Raw genomic sequence first — 6,498 nt, forward strand, 5'->3', positions numbered from 1 at the left:
GATCCCAAGCCATCTCTCGCTCTCTCTCTCTCTCTAGTCACTCTCTCTTAGCCTCTCTTTGTTTTTCTCTCTGTTTCTTGTGTGTGTCTCAGTCTCCCCTCCCTCCACCCCCCCCACCCCCCCCCCCTGTCTCTATAGAGTGGGTTTGCCTGCTTTAATCACCACTATATATTTGCATTGTGGGATTCTGGAAGTGTTTTCAGGGACAGCCAGCGTGTGGCATGCCCACCTTGGCCAGCGCATCAGAGCAATACTAATACCCTCAGAAATACAATCAATCCAGAGCTATCCAGCTGGAAAAAGTCCCTTCCACTTGGAATCGAAAGTATTTTAATGGTTTTTAGGCACTGAATTCACTACGGGTCTCCGGAGAGACTTGGAAACTGAAATTGTGCGAAAGGGAGACACAGACTTTAAAACGGTTCTTGCATTCGAGAGAGAAATCTTTGGCTGGAGGGAAAAAAATTGAATCGTTTTTTTTTCTTCTTGATGACAGTAAATCCCTTCCATTAGTTCTACACAATAAGGCAACAAGGGGGATTTATAAAGAGTGTATCGTCTCAGCATTCCTCTTACGACTGAAAGGAATTTTAATTCCAAGGTGATGGAAAGCCATAGATGTCAGAAATATGGTCTCGTTAAAAATGAGGGCAGTTGACTGTTCATTTCTTTGTAAATATTTCAATATCAAGTCATCTATTCTTCAAGCCAAGGCGTAGCCTGTATGTCTTGTACTGTACTAGGAAATAAAGAGTCCTGGTTGGTTCCTGTCTGGTTACACTTCATCATAACACTAGACTCACATTCTCTCTCTCTATCCCTTTCTCTCCCTCACTCTCCAACTCCCTCTTCACTGAATAATGGAACAAAATGGATGAATAGAAACTACTGATACTCCACATAATGTTGTTTCCCTGTAAACTTACAGTTAAGGACCATACCATTATAGCAGAGAGATGAAAGGGACCAGAGAGAGAGAGAGAGAGAGAGAGAGAGAGAGACTAGAGAGAGAGAGAGACAGACTAGAGAGAGAGAGACTAGAGAGAGAGAGAGACTAGAGAGAGAGAGATTAGAGAGAGAGAGAGAGACTAGAGAGAGAGACTAGAGAGAGAGACTAGAGAGAGAGGGAGAGACTAGAGAGAGTCTAGAGATAGAGAATAGAGAGAGTCTAGAGAGAGAGGGGAGAGAGAGGGAGAAAGAGAGAGACTAGAGAGAGAGAAAGAGAGAGACTAGAGAGAGAGAGACTAGAGAGAGAGAGACTAGAGAGAGAGAGAGAGACTAGAGAGAGAGAGAGACTAGAGAGAGAGAGAGACTAGAGAGAGAGACCAGAGAGAGAGGGAGAGACTAGAGAGAGAGTCTAGAGAGAGAGTCTAGAGAGAGAGAGAGAGAAAGAGAGAGACTAGAGAGAGAGAGAGAAAGAGACTAGAGAGAGAGAGAGAGAGAGAGAGACGAGAGAGAGAGACTAGAGAGAGAGAGACTAGAGAGAGAGAGAGAGAGAGAGACTAGAGAGAGAGAGAGAAACGAGAGAAAGAGAGAGACTAGAGAGAGAGAGAGAGAGACAGAGAGACTAGAGAGAGAGAGAGAGAGAGAGACAGAGAGAGAGAGAGAGAGAGACTAGAGAGAGACTAGAGAGAGACTAGAGAGAGAGAGAGAGAGAGAGAGAGAGAGAGAGAGAGAGACTAGAGAGAGAGAGACTAGAGAGAGAGAGACTAGAGAGAGAGACCAGAGAGAGAGGGAGAGACTAGAGAGAGAGACTAGAGAGAGAGTCTAGAGATAGAGAATAGAGAGAGTCTAGGGATAGAGAGAGAGAGAGGGAGAGAGAAAGAGACTAGAGAGAGAGAGAGAAAGAGAGAGAGAGACGAGAGAGAAAGAGAGAGAGAGAGAGAGAGACTAGAGAGAGAGAGAGAGAGAGAGACTAGAGAGAGAGAGACTAGAGAGAGAGAGACTAGAGAGAGAGAGAGAGAGAGAGACTAGAGAGAGAGAGCAGAGCAGAGCAGAAGTCACGATCAGATGAGCTCCTGCATTTTTCAGCTTTTCTTTAAAAAAGATAGATTAGGAGTTAGATAAACTTGGATTTTTTGTCAGGAACACATACTGGATTCTACCCTCTACAACATAACCCCCACTTCAAATCAAAACTTAAAACCTACAACCTGATGTTGGACGGAATTACAGAATCACCTGGAAGGTTCACTACAACCAAGGATTATTACTCTATACAGCAAATTCTCTGGAAAACAACAGAAACCTGAAAACACCATCCAACCTGGAACTGAGTGAGTAATGTTTAGTCTGAAACTATATTCTATTTCCAAAAGCCAAGAAGAAAAAAACACAACATTACTTTATAAGGACTGAATTCTAACATAATTCTGCCAAGCTTGATACAGCTTCAACTAGCACTGACGTGTCAAGTGAGAGGTGTCAAAGCCCATTAGCCCAACAATGGCAGGAGAGTCACACAGTCTACCCCAACCAAATGGAGAGGCATTAGAAGCTCCCTCCTGCTGTTCAGAGGCAATTAAAATACAGTACCCTGTGTATGTAAAGAATGATAAGGCAAGAAAAGATTACAAAATGAAACTCCTTTTGGAAAATCAAGAGACACTTTTTGCTGACTATTACAAAAATGGGAACATCAGCAACCTTATCTTCCACACAAACCATCCCCTGGCATTGGACAGTGCTATATTAGCACACTACCCCTTTGTTAAGAGAGGGGGGGTTAATGAGGGGTGGAAACTCAGAATACTTGACAACGAGGATTCTGAGTCAGCTAATATAAACCTCTATAAGTCCGTAACAGTAATGGTACAGGGTAACCCCAAACAGTTTCAGCTGGACTTTCACCTAATCAAAGAATTAGCCCAGCAGGAGAAGCTCTCCCTTGATAAAGATACCCCCACCCCGAGAGGATCAGACCAGACCTCTACATTATGTAACCCCACAGACGAGCAACCCCCAGCGGAGAGTCAACCTCCCAGCACAGATTACCACTCCCTCATTGAAATGAAGGATACATTCACCCAGCTGGAAGTAAGGCAGGTGGAGCTGGAACAGCAGGTGATTACACTTCAGTCAGCACAGACCCAGACAACAGTCCAGCACAACAACACCCCCTTAACCAGACCCGGAATCCTGGAGGTGGAGAGAGACATATCTACACTCTGGACTGTGGTGAGACAACTACAACAGGAGAAAGAGCAGGATCAGGAGAAGAACAGAGCACTAGAGGAGAGGATCAGACAGCTGGTGGAGGAGAGGTTGAGGGGGATGGAGGAGAGGGTGAGGGGGACGGAGGAGAGGTTGAGGGGGACGGCGTGTGACAGAGAGCAACCCACTAGAGAGGTGGCCACCCCCACAGAGAAGCCAGCAGAACAGCCCACCTCAGCACCCGACAAAAGTCTCGACACCACAGCACACACCACACCAGACCCTGACCATAGAGTCGACATCACAGCACAACAGACAAATGAAGAACCCCAAGCCCAGAGGCTCTCACCCCCTCTGAACACCCCCCCCTGTCAGCCACCCTGATAGCCCTTCTGACAACCCCCCCACACCCACTGAGGACAAACACAAGACACAGATTGTACTTATGGACTCAAATGGGAAATATATAGAAGAAAAAAAAACGTTTTCCCAAACACAGTGTGTCTAAACTCTGGTGTCCAAACCCCCAGCGTGCCCTAGACCTTCTGTCTGAGGACCAACTAGGCTCACCCAGCCACATAATACACACAGGCACAAACGACCTGAGAGCACAGCAGGAAAGGGTGGCCACAGCACTGAAGGGAGTGATTGAAAAGGCTTCTTCTACTTTCCCCAACGCACAAGTGGTTATCTCCACCCTGCTACCACGAAAAGACTTCCACCCTGCCACAATACAGCGGGTAAATGCAAGTATTTCCCGTGACTGTGCCTCAAAACCAAATGTTTTCCTGGCCCACCACTCCACCCTGGACTTGAACAGCCTCTATGACCAGGTCCACCTCTACAAGGCAGCAGTGCCCACCTTTGCCCGAACCCTAAAGGACATCGCTCTCAAACGTATCCCCAACACTTCACACAGGAGCAACAGATCAATAGACACCCCACCCAGACCAGCGAGACACCCTCCCAGACCTGCAGGACCCCCCCTGGACCTACACATAGAGGACCCACGCCAAGAGGAATTACATCCAGACCACAGCACCCCCAGACACATCCACACCCCCACCCCAACCAATCAACACCCCCCCACGTCAACCATGCCCACACCCCATTTAGACCCCCTCAGATCAGACCTATGCCACTCCTGCCCACCCCATGCACCCCACCCCCGCAAAGAGGGCCTCAACATGGAAGCCACTCATACGCCCAGGTAGTGAGCGGGCAAACAGTCCCAACCCCCACTCTCACACTCGCCCAAGCCAATGGCATGTACCAGATGCTCAGCAGGCTCTGCTCACACTTACTGGCCTGAGGCCAAACCACGACCAACAATATTGGACACTCTATGGAACAAAAAGCCTTCACTATATCATCCTGGAATATCCAAGGCCTGAGGTCATCTGCCTTTGGCCTAAAGTATACAGAGTATACTCTGTATACTTCCGGCCCTTCTTTGGACACTGTGTTAACAACCCTCCAGGCAAGCTTCAATGCCATACAACTCTCCTTCCGTGGCCTCCAATTGCTCTTAAATACAAGTAAAACTAAATGCATGCTCTTCAACCGATCGCTACCTGCACCTACCCGCCTGTCCAACATCACTACTCTGGACGGCTCTGACTTAGAATACGTGGACAACTACAAATACTTAGGTGTCTGGTTAGACTGTAAACTCTCCTTCCAGACCCATATCAAACATCTCCAATCCAAAGTTAAATCTAGAATTGGCTTCCTATTTCGCAACAAAGCATCCTTCACTCATGCCGCCAAACATACCCTTGTAAAACTGACCATCCTACCAATCCTCGACTTTGGCGATGTCATTTACAAAATAGCCTCCAATACCCTACTCAACAAATTGGATGCAGTCTATCACAGTGCAATCCGTTTTATCACCAAAGCCCCATATACTACCCACCATTGCGACCTGTACGCTCTCGTTGGCTGGCCCTCGCTTCATACTCGTCGCCAAACCCACTGGCTCCATGTCATCTACAAGACCCTGCTAGGTAAAGTCCCCCCTTATCTCAGCTCGCTGGTCACCATAGCATCTCCCACCTGTAGCACACGCTCCAGCAGGTATATCTCTCTAGTCACCCCCAAAACCAATTCTTTCTTTGGCCGCCTCTCCTTCCAGTTCTCTGCTGCCAATGACTGGAACGAACTACAAAAATCTCTGAAACTGGAAACACTTATCTCCCTCACTAGCTTTAAGCACCAACTGTCAGAGCAGCTCACAGATTACTGCACCTGTACATAGCCCACCTATAATTTAGCCCAAACAACTACCTCTTTCCCAACTGTATTTAATTTTTATTTATTTATTTATTTTGCTCCTTTGCACCCCATTATTTTTATTTCTACTTTGCACATTCTTCCATTGCAAAACTACCATTCCAGTATTTTACTTGCTATATTGTATTTACTTTGCCATCATGGCCTTTTTTGCCTTTACCTCCCTTCTCACCTCATTTGCTCACATTGTATATAGACTTGTTTATACTGCATTATTGACTGTATGTTTGTTTTTACTCCATGTGTAACTCTGTGTCGTTTTATCTGTCGAACTGCTTTGCTTTATCTTGGCCAGGTCGCAATTGTAAATGAGAACTTGTTCTCAACTTGCCTACCTGGTTAAATAAAGGTAAAATAAAATAAATAGATAAAGAGCAGGAACCCGGACTTCACCAAAGAAATCGGTAACACAGACATTGTCATCCTGCAAGAAACCTGGTATAGAGGAGACGGACCCACTGGTTGCCCTCTAGGTTACAGAGAGCTGGTAGTCCCATCCACCAAACTACCAGGTGTGAAACAGGGAAGGGACTCAGGGGGTATGCTAATTTGGTATAGAGCAGACCTAACTCACTCCATTAAATTAATCAAAACAGGAACATTCTACATTTGGCTAGAAATTCAAAAGGAAATTATCCTAACAGAGAAAAATGTCCTCCTGTGTGCTACCTATATCCCCCCACTAGAATCCCCATATTTTAATGAAGACAGCTTCTCCATCATGGAGGGGGAAATCAATCATTTCCAGGCCCAGGGACATGCACTAGTCTGTGGCGACCTAAATGCCAGAACCGGACAGGAACCTGACACCCTCAGCACACAGGGGGACAAACACCTGCCTGGAGGTGACAGCATTCCCTCCCCCATATGCCCCCCTAGGCACAACTATGACAACATAACCAACAAAAACGGGTCACAACTCCTGCAGCTCTGTCGCACGCTGGGTATGTACATAGTCAATGGTAGGCTTCGAGGGGACTCCTATGGTAGGTACACCTATAGCTCATCTCTTGGCAGTAGTACTGTAGACTACTTTATCACTGACCTCAA

The sequence above is a fragment of the Oncorhynchus kisutch genome, unplaced genomic scaffold (genome assembly GCF_002021735.2).
Source record: "Oncorhynchus kisutch isolate 150728-3 unplaced genomic scaffold, Okis_V2 Okis04b-Okis11a_hom, whole genome shotgun sequence".
Lineage (NCBI taxonomy): Eukaryota > Metazoa > Chordata > Actinopteri > Salmoniformes > Salmonidae > Oncorhynchus > Oncorhynchus kisutch.